The sequence below is a fragment of the Theropithecus gelada genome, chromosome 9 (assembly GCF_003255815.1).
Source record: "Theropithecus gelada isolate Dixy chromosome 9, Tgel_1.0, whole genome shotgun sequence".
NCBI lineage: Eukaryota > Metazoa > Chordata > Mammalia > Primates > Cercopithecidae > Theropithecus > Theropithecus gelada.
The window spans coordinates 52486969-52505558 of NC_037677.1; positions in this window are offsets into that span (position 1 = coordinate 52486969).

Here is an 18590-nt window from a genome sequence, read left to right on the forward strand (position 1 = left end):
AGATGGCCATGAAAGTGACCTCTAGTTGTCCTCATTGCTCATTATATGCTAATTTAATACATTAATATGCTAAAAGGCACGTCCATCAGCAACATGACAGTTTTCAAATGCCATAGCAATGTCAGAAAGTTACTCTATATGGTCTAATAAAGGGAGAAATCCTCAATTTCAAGAATTGCCCACCCCTTTTTCAGAAAACTCATGAATAATCCATTCCTTGTCCAGCATATAATCAAGAAAGAGACATAAAAATAGCCAACCAGCAGCCCTTGGGGCTGCTCTGTCTATGGATTAGCCATTCTTTATTCCTTTACTTTCCTAATAAACTTGCTTTCACTTTACTCTATGGATTCACCTCAAATTCTTTCTTGTGTGAGATCCAAGAACCCTCTCTAGATTGAGATCCCTTTCTGGTAATATTATCATCTTTTCCAAGTGAAACTAAACTAAATTTCTCCTGTAGTAATCTTGGCCCACGCCCAGGAATGTGTGAAGGCAGCCAACCTAGAAGGCTAGAAGCAAGATGGAGTCAGTTATGTTAGATTTTTCTCGCTGTCATAATCCTTGCAATGACAGTTTCACCTGCAAGTGTGTGTATGTGCAATGACCTAGAAGGAACAGGAAAGATGGCTTCCTACATATTTCCTAACATTAACTCAGAGAATTCAGAGGATCTGGGAAGTGTCCCAAAGCCAGGACTGGCCCTTAATATTTCAGGAAGTAAAAGTCTTTTTTGAGTGCATCCTTTATGTGACCAAGGATAGAGGAAAAATAGCAGTGACACTTTTGACATTTTGATGCCATCTTTGCATGCTTATGCTAACTTTATGTTTACCCCTCTGCTAGGACTTTGACAGATTTGTTTTCAGCATTCTGAGCACTATTTTTTAATAAAACAATTTTAATTATTTTTAATTGGAAAATAAAAATTGTATATATTTATGATATAGAGCAATGTCGGGGCTTAGAAACAGATATGCCAAAATATAGACTGTTGACATGCTGAACTGAAGAAACCTCAAGTTCTCACTGATCATCCCCTACTCACTGTCCTCCCAAAGTCCTTCTCTGCCTAAGATCGAGACCCATCAAGGACAATTGATTTTTTCTTCTCCTCCCTATAAGACCAAGAATGTAAACACACTTGAACAGACCCCTTCACTGTCAAAAGCATATCCTGAGAATGACCCTATGGTCTAAAAAGAATATGTGTTTGGAGTTCCAAGCTAAGGAACCTGGGAGGGGTCAACCTGAAGATTCACTCCATATCTATGCAGGACATCTGAACCCCAGGCCCAGTTGTGGGCATGTAGGCATACGGGGGATCCAGGCCTTTTGTTTTGGGTTAAATGGAGGTTGTTGGGTGGAGGCTGCTAAGTGAAAATGATATATAAACTCTTGTGCTTTTTACAAACTTCAGCAGTTCTCCTGTCCAGCTCACTGCCACTGGACGGCCTCTGTATGTAAGTCCTCAATAAACCCAACGTCTCATTTCCTGGCTCCAGTCTTCTCTGCAGCCTCTCCAACAAGGTGCCCTCCATACTGGAATCAGTAGAGGTCCAGCATGGCAAGCAAATATGAACTGATATCTCACTGCAGTTTTCATTTGCATTTCCCTGATGATTGGTGATGTTGTGTGCCTTTTCATACACATGTTGACCATTTCGTGTGTCTTCTTTTGAAGAAATATGTCTATTTAGGTCCTTTGCAAACTCTTAATCAGGTTATTTGTTTTCTTACTATCGAGCTGTCTGAGTGCCTTTTATATTTCAGATATTAATCCCTTATCAGACGTACGGTTTGCAGATATTTTCTTCCCATTCTATAAATTGCCTTTTTGTTTGTTGTTTGCCGTACAGAAGCTTTTTAGTTTGATGTAATACAATTTGGCTATTTTTGCTTTTGTTGCCTGTGCTTTCGGGGTCAAATCCAAAAAAAAAATCATCTGAGCACTACTTTTGATGGAATATCAACTCCCTAAATATCAGCACGACTTGTTGATAGAGCATACTAAGTTTATTGCTTATCACAGTAAAAGAAGACACCACCTAGACAGGGTTTTCTAGTTCTCAGAGAAGGAAGGCAAGGTTGATTTTATCAAAAATAAGAAATTTGGTTTAAAGTGTGTCTTTCAATGAGCAGGTTCATTCTCAGAAAGTTTCTGTTGCTGAGATTCTGAAGGTAATGAAAATAAGCATTTATTTTTTAAGCCTGAACATATGTATTCATGTTTTTAAACGTTAAGAATCATGTTATCATGGACAAAACTCTATCTCAAGAGTGCGAATTCCAGATTGTGTGGAAATCTATTCACTAAGATCTGTTTCTGGGTTTTATCCAGGGACACTAAAGGATCATATGTGAATGTTCTCTATGGGCCACTGCTTAGCTAAGGTCCCTTTGGATCTACTGGGTCTAATTTGATGTCTGTGGAAATAAAAATTATTTTCTCTTCTTATTTATTTATTTATTTATTTATTTATTTTTCTGAGACAGAGTCTCGCTCTGTCGTCCAGGCTGGAGGGCAGTGGTGCGATCTTGGCTCACTGCAAGCTCCGCCTCCCGGGTTTACGCCATTCTGCTGCCTCAGCCTCCAGAGTAGCTGGGACTACAGGCACCCGCCACCAAGCCTGGCTAATTTTTTGTATTTTTAGTAGAGACGGGGTTTCACCATGTTAGCCAGGATGGTCTCGATCTCCTGACCTCGTGATCTGCCCGCCTCGGCCTCCCAAAGTGCTGGGATTATAGGCGTGAACCACTGCACCCAGCCAATAGAAATTATTTTCTAGGGTCTCAGCTGACTCAATTTTACAATCCGTTCCCTTGAGGGGAGCAGATATCAGTGGGTGGGATGATGTGCAGGAAGGTCTCAAGTGATTTTCATCTCATTATTAGGTTGCACTTAGGGGTTGAGAAGTTATTTATTTCTTTTGAAATGGAATCATAAATAAAACGAGTTGAAGAAAGATTTTTCACTCAGTGGCACAGTTTATTCATGGTCCAGGGAATAATATTAAATGCTTAGAAACAACAAAGTTTCGGGGAGAAGCACATGTAATAAGAAGGATATATTATATTTTATATTTTACTGAAATCTTATTTATTCCTCCATGTAGTCAACTTTCAATAGCAGTGGCTCAGAGCTAAAAGAATTGTTGAATCCCACTGTGTTGAAGAAATTTTTTAAAAGCCAGCTTGAGCATGTGTTTGAGGAATGCAAGACCATGAAATTGCTTAGAGCTTTTCCCATGACACATTTGGTGTATGAAAGTAGACTGTATCCTTGGACATAGTCCACTCAACCTACAGTTAGGATGCTAGAAGTGCAAGAAGCTAAAAGTGGTGATTAGAGGTCAATGAGAATATTTGCACAATGGAAATAGAGATCAGGGGATATTAAATATATAGATTGAGTGTTAACGGAAGTGAGGGAATTCAGGAATTACCTGGGGATTAGGAGATACCATCATTATAAAATTCTGCCTAAGTATTTAGTGTTTTAAGTTATGAAGAGGTGTCAGTATGTATTAGTAGTAAAAATTGTTTCTCCAAGGTATGGTAATCAGAACTACAGCTCACCTTTTGTGGTAGCCAGTGTACAAAGATGTCTGCCATCAGTTTGTTCTTCTACTTTTTTGTGCATGCTGCTTCTCACATCAAGAGAGGAAATGAAATTCACCTGTCCTTAAATCTAGGCCATCATAATGATTGTTGATGATTCTACTTAGTGAAAGTGATGTTGTATTTCCAAGGTGAGGTCATAAAAGGCTTTGAGACTTCTTTCTGGGCTTATTCCAGTTTTTGCAATCCAGCCACCAAAAGGTAAGAAGTCCAACCTTCATGAGGAGGTCATGTGGGGGTCCTTTGGGCAACAATCCCACTTGACCTCCAGGCAAATGGGATTACTCAGTGAGAATGGTGATTACCTGCCATCAGAGTGAGTCATGTCTTTATCCACCCCAGTCAATGTTCAGATAACATTAGCTGCCATCTGACTGAAATCTCACAAATGACAGCTGCTATTTAGGCCCGGTCAATCCACAGAATTCTGAGAGAAAATAATAAGTTATTGCTTTAAGGCATAAAATTTGATGTGGTTTTTATGTAGTGATAAATAATTGGAGAAGTCCTCAATGTACTGTTTATGTAAATTCCTGTCAGTTCACAGGTGGATACTAGACAATTAGGATTAATGAATAGATGCTGGAGATAACACAGAAATGAAAACACAAAAAAACTGCTATTGTTCTTATAATTCCCCGGACTACCTTGGTTCCCCAGATAATACCATGCTCTGTGGTTTGCAACAATGAATTCAGCCGGGCGCTATTGCATTTTCCTCTTTTAATATTCCTACTTCATGATGGAATTTGTACTGATGATTGTAAGCTGCTTCAGTAGTCGCAGTTTATTTGGGGGATCTTCAGTGCATTGTCTGAATAATGTTGGTGGTATCTTGGTATTCTAATTTTTAAAATATCTTCATGGAATTTGAAAGGAGACAAAAAAAAAAAAGAAAAGAAAAAAAAGAAAGGTAGGGTGGGTACTCCATGTTAACAGGTGTTAAAGGAGCAACCTCAGTTTCACTTGCATACCAGGCATTAGCTGATGGTGAAGTGGCTTCTGGCTGAGTTCCTCCATGGCCAGGAGAAAGTGAGAGGACTATATAAACAGAAAAACAAAAGCTTTTCAAATATTTCAGGATTAAGATAAGGATATAATCACGTTGTTAGAATTTATTCGCTCTGTGTTACCAAATGATGGAATTGATAATGAGTTCACAACATGTTTTATAGCATTACAAAAAAATGTGACATTTGATGTTTCTGAGATTCTATGTTGCTATCTGGTACTCATTTTGTACCCTAGACTTGTAATTCTGGCTGGGCATGTAGTAAAGTATTACAAGAAATGGGGGCCAGAAGCAGTGGCTCATGCCTGCAATCACAGCACTTTGGGAGGCTGAGGTGGGAGGATCACCTGAGTTCAGGAGTTTGAGACCAGCCTGGCTAACATGGCAAAATACTGTCTCTACTAAAAATATGAAAATTAGCTGGGTGTGGGGGCGTATGCCTGTGATCCCATCTACTCAGGAGTCTAAGACAGGAGAATTGCTTGAACCTGGGAGGCTGCAGTGAGCTGAGATTACACCACTGTACTCCAGCCTGGGAGACAGAGCAAGATTCCGTCTGAAAAAAAAAAAAAAGAAAAGAAATGGGAAAATTAGAGTTGAGCCACTGCTTGACCTAGGATATAGTATAAATATGGCTAAATTTAATTCTAACAATGTCTTGATATTTTGAGTGTTCTAAGGAACTATTAATCAATCTTTAGGAATCTTACTACCTATGTCATTTTTCAAGATGGCCATTAAGAAACACTTAGAAGGATTAAAATAAAATGGAATTAAAATAAAACAGGGAAAGGTTTTCTTCTCTTCCTGATGCTACATTTTTCTCTCTAGGGGAACAGCCTTCCTCTAACTGCCCTTGGACAAGGAGAAGAGAAAAAGGTGTAGAGGAGAGACACCTGCACACACCAACCTCTAGAGGGAACCCAAGGCTTTCTCCTTTCCATCTCATTACAAGGGTAACCTCCACAGCCTTCCTTCAATAACTCCTCTGATTTCTAGTGTATCTTCCACTTACATAATGTTACCTTGTTATCATTATCATATTCGCAATTTTGCTCACCATAAAATATTTTCCTGTGTGGAAAAATATGTTCATCACTTTCAGAACAAGAAGAGCTGTGAATGTATTTGTGTGTGTGTGTGTGTGTATGTATGCATGTTTGTGCTTTGTGTATCTGTATGTATTTATACATATATGTATATGTATATATGCATACATTTATGTGTATATATAGATTACATATGTGTGTATATAAATATACACTACACATATACATATATATTTCATGTGGATGTGTCTGTATATACACATATATTGTCAATAAATGTAACTTTCTCTTCTATAATTCAGTAGTGATATAAAGCTGTTGCATATTGAACAAAGATGCAGGCAAAAGTTTAGCTGAAAAGCCATTTATTTCTAAGGGAGATACCTTTGAAACAATTAGAATCATGCATGGCACATACTGAATAATTCAAAGAAAGCTGCAGATAATTCGTGCTCCCTCCTTGAAGTCACTGGTTGATCTACAGATAGTCTAAAAATGATGAGGTATGATGAATTTCTCTTTCCGTCTGACAAATAACATAGTATTGCGTCTATAATTACCCTGAAACATTTTAGCAACACAACCCAGAATCATGTCAAAGTACCTGAAATCAGGTTTCCAACAGAATTCTAAAACAGGAGTGATCTTTTAAAGGAATTTGACTGGCTATACCTAGAAAATAACAAATATTTAAAGGCTCATATTTTGGAAGCCAGACTCAGTTCATCTCAGAGAATTTTGAGAAAAGCTGGTGTTTGTCCTATACATGACCAGATTCTTGACTAGCTAGCTTTCTGTGAAGGGCAGAGGTCACTAACTCCAGTGTTAGGAATTTGGATTAAACATTTTAGAAGTCTGAATTTTTATTTTGTCCATTATTTGTGTCTGTGATTTTGAAAAACCTCAAACTCAACATTTCCCATAGATTCATCTATAAGTTGTGATATTTTATGATTGTAAAGTCCGTTCTTTCTTTCCTTCTTTCTTTTCCCTTCCTTCCTTCCTTCCTCCCTCCCTCCCTCCTTCTCTTTCTTTCTTTCTTTTTCTTTCTTTCTTTCTTTCTTTCTTTCTCTCTCTCTCTCTTTCTTTCTTTCTCTTTTCTTTCCTTCTTTCTTTCACTTTTTTGGAGATGATGTCTTGCCCTATCATCCAGTCTTGAATGCAGTGGCTTGATCAGCTCGTCATAACCTCATACTTCTGGGCTTCAGTGATACTCCTGCCTCAGCCTCTCAAGTAGCTAAGACTACAGGTACACACCACCACTCCCACTTAATGTAAAAAAATTTTTGTAGAGACAGGGTTTCATTATGTTGCCAGGGTGGTCTTGTATTCCTGACCTCACATGATCCTCTCACCTTGGCTTCCCAAAGCACTGGGATTAAGGTATAAGCCACTGTGCCTAGCTCATTATATTTTAGTAAAGAATATATAAACATTGTCTTATTACATCTATAAAACTTTCAGTAAAGCAGTAATTATTGTAACCTGAAAAAGAAACTGAAGCTCACAGAAGTTAAGCAAATGGTCTCAGGTCACATAATTGAGAGTCAGAATTTAATCCTAGGGTTCTAACTCTGAAGCCAATGGTGTCTTCATTACTATAAAATGTTTTACTGTCTAAGAATTTATGAATAAATATTTTGATACTTAAATGCTTTATAAGAATAAAAATTAGCATTTTATCTCTTTTTAAATAGGCTACACATATTAGGGTCATGGTGATGGAACAAACCATCTCAGACAATGTCTTTCTGACATTCCTAGTAGTTCTTTTGTAAGAATGGTAACAAATGAATAGAAATATGTGCAACCTACGTTTCAGAAGAGAGATCTTTACACTAAAGTTGAAAAATCCTCCGCATTTGGTCGAATCTCAATAACTTAATGATGTTTGCAATGATATTTGATGTTTGATGTTACTGATATTCCTGAAGCTTAAAATTGCCATCGGGATATTATTAGATTGGGTTACCAGGAGTTTACATCAGGTTTTTAAAGAGCAAGTTTTTTGAAGAGAATCCTCTTTGGAGAGTCAGAGGACTTCTTCCTGATCATGCAATAAGTGCTCTGCTGAGATAACTCAAAAACTCTTCCATTGGAAACATACAGAAATGCACAACAAATTTAAGCAAACATTTAAAAAATATATAGCTGAGATTGCTAGACTGTAAAGAAATTTCTCAGGTACCAGGACAGAAACATGAGAATGAACTGGAAATGACTGAAATGATTGTGTGAGGAGTTGTTGCAGTGCTACTTTCGTGGTGGGGAGGGGCTGGAAGGCAGGAGGATGAGCAGTTGAAAGAGATAAAGATCAGTAACAACATACATCAGTGGTTCTTTTTTTCTTTCTTTCTTTCTTTTTTTTTTTTTGAGACGGAATCTTGCTCTTGTTGCCCAGGCTAGAGTGCAATGGCACAATCTTGCCTCACTGCAACCTCCGCCTCCCAGGTTCAAGCGATTCCCCTGCCTCAGTTTCTCAAGTAGCTGAGATTACAGGCGAGCGTCACCATGCCCAGCTAATTTTTTTTTTGTATTTTTAGTAGAGATGGAGTTTTAGCACGTTGGCCAGGCTGGTCTGGAACTCCTGACCTCAGGTGATCCACCCACCTTGGCCTCCCAAAGTGCTGGGATTACAGGCATGAGCCACTGCTCCTGGCCCAAAGTGTTTCTTAAGTCATACTCCTGCCTCAGCCTCTCAAGTAGCTAAGAGATAATTTTGCCCTGCAGCAGGGGAACACTTAAGCAATATCCGCAGACAGATTTTTGTTTGTCACAACTATGGGAGTGGCACAGTACGAATGGTGCTAATGGCATGTAGAGGGTAGAAGCTAGGAATTCTGCTGAACATTCTACAATACACAAGAAATCCACCCAGAACAAAGAATTCTGTGACGCCAAAAGTCAATAGTACTCAAGTTGAGAGCCCTGGTCTAGAGAGTGGAGCGTTATGCCTATAGGGACAGTAAAGGAAAATGTTGATACAGAGGGATGAAAATTTGAAACGGTATTACCCAAAAGAAAAGTCTTAATCTGATGAGGATTATACCTAAATTGAAAAGAGAACCAAAAACAAAAAAAAAAGAAAATATTGTGTTCATTTCCTCTCTGCCTGCAATGTGGGATAAGAAAATTTTCTATGAGTCTGAAAATCTCTCATATTGTGAATCAATTTACCAAAAGATATCTTGGATTCTAAATATTTAGAAAATAAAATGGACACCAATTCTGGATAAGTGATATCCCTAGAATTTCTTACCATCATAAACACAAAATCTCTTTACCCAGACAGTTTCATAATTTATGCTATGAAAGGATCTTTACGGTTAAAAAAAAAATAAAGATCAGCTTACAATAAAAGCTTTTTTGATTTTTATTGTTTAAAAAGTTAAACAATGCACCAAAAGGGAGTGTTAGTTGACTCAATTAACAGAAATATTAAAGCTTGAAACACTGTGAAAATAAAACAATTAAAAAGAGAACACAAACTAATTAAGTTTAATACCATCAAAATATTTTAGAAGTAATTAAAATCCCATGAAAATACAGACACTATAAAAGGAATATCTGTGAAAAGAAGCTAATCAAATTTCCAGAAATAAAAAATAAAGTCATTGGAATAAAAAATCTAATCAACAATTTAAACAGCAAATTAGATACAAATGAAGAGAGAATCATAAACTGAATTAACATATGAGCAATTAACCAGAATACAGCACAGATGGAAAAAAAATAAAAACCATTAATGTTGGAAAACATGAGAGCTTGAGAAAAGTGGAGTGTAAAATAAAAAGATTCAAAATTCATGTAATAAGAATGTTTGAAATAAGACCAGATAATGGGGAAGCAACAATGGTAAATGGTGATGGAACTTCTACTTGGTGATGGTGGACTAAGCCAGTTGGTCAAACCCTCATGCTGGGCTCCTTTGCTCTATCTAGGGCAAAAATGGAATTACCATCCACTACATTTAAATTATCTTTTGGAGACAAACACCTGGGTTGCCTCCAACTCTCTACTAACCCAGAGAGAACTATGGAAAGCACTTTTGTGAATGTTCCCTTATGGACCAATTTAAGAATATTTTTTGGGAGTGAGGGTAGGGACGATATGTAGTTCCGGAAACAGAAGTCAGAAATACTTCTAAAAGAAAGTACAAGAATACTTGTAAAATAAAGTACAAGAATATTTCTAAAAGTGTTTCTGTACTTGCATTGGGTTCTATAATTGATTTTACATTATAACATTAGACCATCTTCTAGAGTGGCTATACCTATTTGCCATACATGTACTAGTGCACAAGGGTTCTGGACTCCCCACATTCTTAACGACACTTGCTACCCACCAAATTTTCTATTTTAAGCCATCCTTCTTGGTATTTTGGGTGGTCTCTCAATCTAAGAGTTTATCTTTTATCAATTCTAGAAAAAAATTTACCATTATATTTTGAAATATATTATCTTCACATTTCCTGTTATTTTTTGTTTCTGGAAAACCTATTTGACTTAATTTGGTGACTTTTCTTCTGTCTTCCATGTTCTTTTTTTCTTATTTTTCTTTCTGTATAATAACCTCTCTAGTCTACTCTCTACATGACTTTTCCTCCAATCCATGCTCTAACTATTTCTTATCAACAGTGCCTATCTTTTGTTTAATCTGTCCATTGAGGGCTTTTTTCCTCATATCAAGTGATTACTGTTTTCACTTCTGTAATTTTATTTGGTTATTTCAAATATCCTCTGGTTCTTTTTTCTTTTGTTCTTCTATTTATGTTTTATCTTCTTTAGTTGTTGGTATTAATACATTTATAGTAGTTTGAAACAACAAATTGACAATGTTTTTTAGTTTTTGGGGTTCATGTTCCTATATTTGTTGTAACTTATGGCTCTCTTATAGACGTTTCTTTCTTTGTGTTATTTGTGATGTTTGACAGGCAGTTTGCCATTGTTGGGGCATATTTTCCACTGGTCTTCCAGTTCCATCAGTCATGTAGGGGTCCTTCTGGAGAATAGAGGATTATCTTTTGCCTCTGCTAAGATACTTTAGGTTTTTCATCGTGGTGCAAACATGTTTATGTTAATTTCATGGCTTAGATTCCCACACCTGGTAGGTATTGTAAATTCAGACAGTGCCTTCAGGCTTGGCATAGGCTAAAGCTTGTTATTCCTCCTGGGTCACTATTCTCATAGGACTCCAGGTGGACAGCGACTCTCTTTGCTCCTTTCCAATCCCACATTATACCTTCTACTTTATAAAATGAATGAACTTAGATAGATGTTGCTTCCTTAGGACTGGTGAATAAAATATTCTACTTCCCATTTCACAATGAGAATGATCTTTGATGGTACATAACTGTATGTGAGAAACTCAGTTCCTGTTTCCATGGTCTGACGCATTATGACTTTTCCAGGAAGGGCAGTCAAAATCACATTCCAGATCTCTAAATCCATTATCCAGTTAAATATTCCTTGAGTCAGAACAGTAACGATTCTGACTTTGAGTACTCTCTGTGAAAGAATAACAAAACACTCAAAGATTTCTTTAGCCATGAAATAGAGAAATAAAATTGAATTGAGAGTTGTTATGTTGCATTAAAATTGAACTGAATGTGAATATGAACCTGGAACCCAATTAGGTAGTGACGTATAATAACACAAGTGCTATAAATATGAAATCAATTTTTAAAAGTATCAAAAGAAGTATTTGTGAAAAAAAGATCTTGGTCTAAGCTATGTTCTTTGCAAATATTATTTTAAATAATTCTTAAAACCTCTCTTATTTAGCAAGATTTTTTATCTCTACTTCATAAGTGAGTAAATTAAGATAAAGAATATTTTCAAAAGTCAGATGACTGATAAATTTTTAGACTATGAAGCCACTGGGATTAATCATTACACCTATAGGTCACAAACTTCAGTGTGCATATAATTATCTGGAAGTATGTTTAAAATGCATATTTTCAGGGATCCAGAGCAGAGATTCTGATTCTGAGTTTTCACGAAAGAGCCTAAAATATGCATTATTCAAAAATGTCTGATAAGCTTGACAAGTGTATAAAATTTAGAAACAGTACAGTACACTAAGATTAAATATGACTCTGATAGCAAAATCAAATAAAGGTAAAGACATAAGACAAACTATACATTAATCTCACAAAACAAAACAGTTGCCGAAACAGTAGCTTTCCCTTATCTGCTGGAGATATGTTCCAAGACCCATAGTATGTGCCTGAAATTGAGGATAGTAGCTAACTCTATATACACTATACTTTCTTCTGTATATACATACTTATTATAATGTTTAATTTATAAATTAGGCACAGTAAGAGATGAAAAACTAACAGTAAAATAGGACAATTATAACAATATATTATAGTAAAAGTTTTGTGAATGTGGTATCTCTCTTTTTTCTCTCTTAAAATATTTTATTGTACTACTGTACTCAGTCTTCTTCCTGTGATGATGTGAGATGATTAAATGCCTATGTGATGAAATATGAGGTAAATGACATGGACATTGTGACATAACACTGCACTACTATTGGCCTTCTGACGATACCTCAGAATGAGGATCATCGGCTTCTGGTGACCCTGGATGACAGAGCCATAATTATGTTTATGGATGGTTAGATGTCAAGAGCAGGCGATGATGATGACTAATGAGTGGGTGGCGTATACAGCACGGATGCACTGGACAAAGCAATAATTCACATCCCAGGTGAGACGAAGCAGTGTGACGTGAGATTTCATCACACTATGCAGAATGGTTTGCAGTTTCAAACTGATGAATTGTTTATTTCTGGAATTTCCCATTTAGTATTGTTAGACTGCAGTTTACTGCAGGTAACTGAAACCAAGGAAGGCAAAACTATGGATAAAGGGGAACTACTGCACATAAGATATCTATTAAGGTCAAGTACAGTTAATTCTAGAAATACATTATTTACAAGGAGTCAGTCTCTCTATTTCTAGCCTCTGTCCCAATAACAGTCATTTTGGAGTGGTGGAGTAGCACAATACTGAAAATCTTTTTGTTGATCTGATGTCATTTTTGCCATGGAACTAAACAGAAGAGACTAGCCCAAGACTTTCTCAAAAATAGATCATTTACCAAAAGATTTTTAACTATAAAATTAGAATAATTTTCACACAACCACAGCCTATTTTTCTCCATAAGCATGGAAAAATGAGATAAATTTTTATCCTCTGTTGTCCAGAGGCCTTGTCTTATTCTATGTTGGCTTTATGCCTTGAAAAGCAAAACACACAGTTCTGTATATGATCTATTTTGTCACTTTGTCATCCCACTTCTCTGTTTTTCCATTTATTTTAATGAACTGTTTTTACTTTCATAACATTGAACACAATTTATTAATAATGGGCATTTATTTGTTGATGACCACCTTTTTTTTTTTTTTTTTTTTTTTTTTTTTTTTTTTTTTTGAGATGTAGTCTTGCTCTGTCACCCAGGCTAGAGTACAGTAGTGTGATCTCGGCTCACTGCAACCTCTACCTCCCGGGTTCAAGTGATTCTCCTGCCTCAGCCTCCCTAGTAGCTGAGATTACAGGAGCCCACCACTGCACTAGGCTAATTTTTGTATTGTATTTTTAGTAGAGATGGGGTTTCACCATGTTGGACAGGCTGGTCTCAAACTCCTGCCCTCATGCTCCACCTTCCTTGGTCTCCCAAAGGGCTGTGATTACAGGTATGAGCCACCATGCCCAACCAGATGACCACCTCTTCTTCTAACTCTAGTGGTTTTGTTTTCCTTGACATTTGTAAGACCTAACGGAGTGAATGGTGCATAAGAATAGGGCACTAGATATTTTCAAAGAATGAGTCAGAGGATGAATTCTGGCCACACAAAAACAACAGGTAATTTTTCTGGTTTTTCAAAGGTACAACATTATAGAAATCAAGGTAGAGGGATCAATGAAGAGCAATGCATCTGAAAATTTCAGTCTGAGTTCATTTCTAATCCCTTTATTTTAATATGAGAATGCAATAATACAACATCAATAAAATGAAAGTTTAAATGGGTTTGAAAAATTATACCTTGTTGGTGAAACACTTGAGGAATTTCCATTAAAATTAAGAGTAAGAAAAGATACCCACTATTACCTGTATTACGTATTTTTCTTGAAGTTATGCCCCATAAAATATGATAGGGAAAATAAAAAGTTTAAAGGGAGACAAAATCTTTCAGTATTTCTAGTTGCTTTAATCATCTATGTAGAAAACCATTAGGCTAAATTTAAAATGTACTTCAAGTCATAAGTACTGGGTGTTGTGGTAGGTTGAATAATGATCCCAAAGATGCCCAGGTACTAATCCCTAGAACCTATTATTGTTACCTTATATGACAAAAGAGATTTTGCATATAAGATTAAATTAGAATTATTAAAATGAGGAGATGATCCTGGATTATCTACATGGGCACTAAATGTGATCCTAAATGTTCTTATAAAAGGGAGACAGAAGGAGAATTTACTATAGAAGATGATGTGATGACGGGAGCAGGAAGACAGAGACAGAGATTTTAAAATGCTATCTCGCTGACTTTGAAGACAGAGGAAGTGGCCATATGAGACCAGCAATGCAAAAAATGCAGCTCAGGAACCCGGAAAAGGCTACGAGCCTTCAGAGGGGCCATGGCACTTCACACCAGTTGTGATGGTTAATATTGAGCGTCAACTTGATTGGATCAAAGGATGCAAAGTATTGTTCCTGGGTGTGTCTGTGGGGATGTCGCCAAAAGAGATTAACATTTGAGTCAGTGAACTGGGAGACACAGACCCACCCTCAACCTGGGTTGGCACCATCTAACTAGCTGCCAGCGTGACTAGAATAAAAGCAGGCAGGAGAATGTGGAAAGACTAGAGAGGCTTAGCCATCTGGACTACATCTTTCTCCTGTGCTGGATGCTTCCTGCCCTTGAATATTGAACTCCAAGTTCTTCAGCTTTGGGACTCTTGGACCTTCGTCCACAGACTGCAGGCTGCACTGTTGGCTTCCCTACCTTTGAGGTTTTGGGACTCGGACTGCTTCCTTGCTCCTCAGCTTGCAGATGGCCTATTGTGGGACTTCACTGTGTGTTTGTGTGAGTCAATGCTCCTTAATAAACTCCTTTTCATATATACATCTATCCTGTTAGTCCTGTCCCTCTAGAGAACCTTGATTAATACACCAGTGAAAAACCATTTTGGACTGTGACCTCCATGACCATAAGAATAAATTTGGTTTAAGTTATTATGTTTCTGGTAATTTGTTACAACAGCAATAGAAAATTAATATGGGGGAGAAGAGGCCCCTTTCGTAAAATCTGCAGAGAATATCCCATATTTTGGAATAAACTTTATCAGGTATATGCTGTAAAAAGTTTTTAAAACCTTATGGAGGAATATAAAATGAGATGTACTCAGAAGTATAATAGTGTTATGCTTTTCAGTTCATTTAAAGCATTTATTTTATTTCAATCAATGCTTTATATAACTTTTTTGTTTTGGAATTTCAAAACATATCCCATATTTCATATAATGGGTAAATCTGGGAGAATAGGTTAAGAAAATAATTAAAAGAGAAGAATAAATGGGAGACAAAAGGGAGAACTTAAAATATGACTTACAATGCCAAATATGAAAATGTCTTGGAAGATAAAATAATCTTAAAAAAAAAAACAACCCTGAATTCTTACAGTGCTGTGTTGAAGGAAAAATATCTTTTTCAATGGAACCAGATTTTGATAGGCCAGCAATGACCTCATGTATGTAAATAAACATTTAAAACCAGATTTTGATGGGCAAGCAACGACCTAATGTATATATAAACTAAAATGTTTATTAGCATCTGATAAGTGTGACATTTCAAATAATGGAGAAATTATGAATTATTCAATAAATCATGCTGGGACAATTAGTTATTTCTGTGGAGAAATAATATACTCTCTGCCAAAATAAATTCCAGAAATATTAAAAAATGAAATCTAAAAATGAAACAAGTAAAAAGAAAATCTTTCTATAAATAAATTCAAAGGCAGAAATCATATTAAAAATATTGATATATTTGCCTACCAACAGTTAAAAATATTTATGTCTCACTAACCAGGCAAAAATAAACAAAAAAGGAATAAAGTAAGCTTTAAAAGCTATTTGAAAATGTGATAAAAATAGTTATTAATTTTATATAGGAAGAATTTTCATATATGAATAATCAACAGATTGAATACTCCATTAAAAATGGATAAAAAACCAGCAGATCATTCAGTAAAAACTACAGATGGCCATTAAACTTTAGAGAAAAAAATCAATCTCACTTATAATAAAAACACAAATGTAAACAATGAGACTCTATTTTGCCTTCCTAATTGACAAAGATAAGGGAGGGTGGGGAGTAATACCCACTATAGTAATCACTATTTTTAATATAATGACCATATATTAGCATTATGATAAGAACACAGTGCATAAAACCAATATTGAAAACAAAATTGACGTCTTTGCTCTCCTTTCTTGGCTGGGTTATTCATTCATTTATTTGGGTAATACATGTTGGACAATATCTTCCTTCCAAGCAATGTGCAGTGCTGACTCACTGTCAAACCATTTTGAGTGGTTGCATGTGTGTGGCTGGAGGATTGAGGGAGAAGAGTGAAAGACAGACCAAGTCTTATTTACAGCCCAGTGCGATAAGCATTGGGAGTTGTATAGAGAACAGGATCCGTGGTTGCAGAGAAGCCCTGTCACAGTGGGGCCAAAAAACAGTGGGAGGAGGAGCTTGAGCTAAGGGTGAGAACTTCAACAGGCAAAAAGGAGATGACCAGTTAAGAGTGTGGGGAGGAGAAGGGCTTTCTAAGGGCGGGGGCGGGGGAGCAGGAAAACAGGGAAGTAGGGGGAACCCGCCTAATGAGGGAACTAAAATAGTTTCCCTTGGCTGAAGTACAGATGACCAGGCAGTATGTCTGAGTGCTGATCACGGTGAATTTGCCTGGGGTTTTCATGGTATTCTTGTTTGCCAAATTTAGGGGATGGGACTTTGTTCTGCAACCCTTGACGTTTCTCTGAAAGTTTTCTGCAGAGTGGTGGTAAGATCTTGAAATATAAGGACATGAGCGAGACTGAATGAATGCTGGGTCGATTTCATCTACAAGGAAGAGATAAAAACATTCAAAAAACAGACTTTTTTTTCACATAGGTATCTTTCAGTTTAACAATGAATTATTTACTAAACAGGAATCGCTGAGTTCTCACTGACTCCATTGGCCCGTGAGTAGGAATCCCGAAGGGTTGCAACACAGTCCCTGCCTGGGTGAACTTAGGTCTAGAGAGGGAGGAAAGTGAGCAAACAGGCAGGTTGCAGTAGAGGTTGGTATGCAATATAACAGATGTCCCTGGATAAGGAAGAGGCATCAGGCAAGGCTTCCTGCAGGTGGTGACTCAGTTAATACACATTCTTTGATCTAACGATTCCACCTGTAAAATAACCAATTTGAAGGTAGAGAACACACAAGGAAAAGAACCACACTAATCCATTATGTGATCTCATTACAGCCGTAGATCCTAAATTTCTTTGAAATTGAGATGGTGGTGACCTTTTCTCCAGCTTCAGGTGCCTTAATGTCTTAGGGCTTCAGCAACCCGAGCCCAGGTCAGACTGCCTTAACATTTTAAATTTTATAGAGCAATTCAGTTGTTTTGTACTGTTTCTTCCAATATCTCATTAGAAATAATTCTAGCTTTGATTACTATCCAAGGTACATTTTAAATAATGACTGTAATTCCCCTCTCCTATTCCTACATAAACAGACTGAAAAAAGAAAAGAGGGAAGGAATTGTGGATGGAAAGAGAAAGAGGGAGGGAAGAGAAAAGAGAGAGCAAGAGGTAAGAAAATGGAAGAAGGAGGGCCAGAGGGCCACAGCTCTCCTGGAAACAGTTATTTGAGATTTCTACGTCCTGTTTTCTCTCCGGGTGTTTGTGGAATTACCATGATTTGACGGCTGAATGGGGCCTCAGCCCTGGAGCTTGCCAGAGCCAGGAAATTAAAATAAGAGGAATGACCAATGACCCATATAACTCTCTGGTGTGATGCAATTCTTCCTGACCATTGTGCTAACTCCTTTTAAACATCATTTTAATTCCTCTTAGTAGGAGCAAAATGTTTTGATCTTTAAAAAGAGAAAAGGCTCCCTACCCCTCCCGCTACTCTCATGCTGTTTGCAAAATATGCGCTGTTTATGAGAGGCAGAGATGCAGGGTTACAGGAGAAATAAGGGTGAGGAGATGAGGAGACGGAAAGGAGGGTAGATTTGCTTCTCTATTTGACCTCACAGTGGCTTTGCCTCTGCACATGGTGATGCTGAAGCCCTGCACAGTCCCATCTAAGGCCATGCCACCTCCCACTGTGGGTGCAGCTGGCCCCATGACATTTCAACAGGAGCATTCCAATCAGGCTCACACAGAGAGAGATGCTGACATTTCACAGGTTCATCAGAAAGGCAAACTCTGTAACCCATCGTTAGTTGTTCTTTCCAGGAGCAATATTCTGTTTTGTTTGTTTGTGTTTTTTTTTTTTTTTTCTTTCTGAATAGCTCAAATCTATGCATGCACGCACAGGAGAAAACCCCATATTTCTCATTAGAAAGGTGGAGAATTAACCTTTGTCTTTCTTGACTGCCTCTCATCCATGAAGTTTACTCTAATCTGCTAGCTGGAAAAGATGTCTAACTCCACTGAACCTGAGCAGTTCTCTAATCCATATGCCATTTATCACTTTTCCTTTCCAATTTCGTTTTACAGGTATAATCCCAGGTGTATTGATATCAGAAAATAGTAAGTACATTTAGCTGGGATGTTGAAGGCAATCTGAGGAAGGGACTATTACAGAGGGATGGACAGGGTTAAGGAAACCACCAA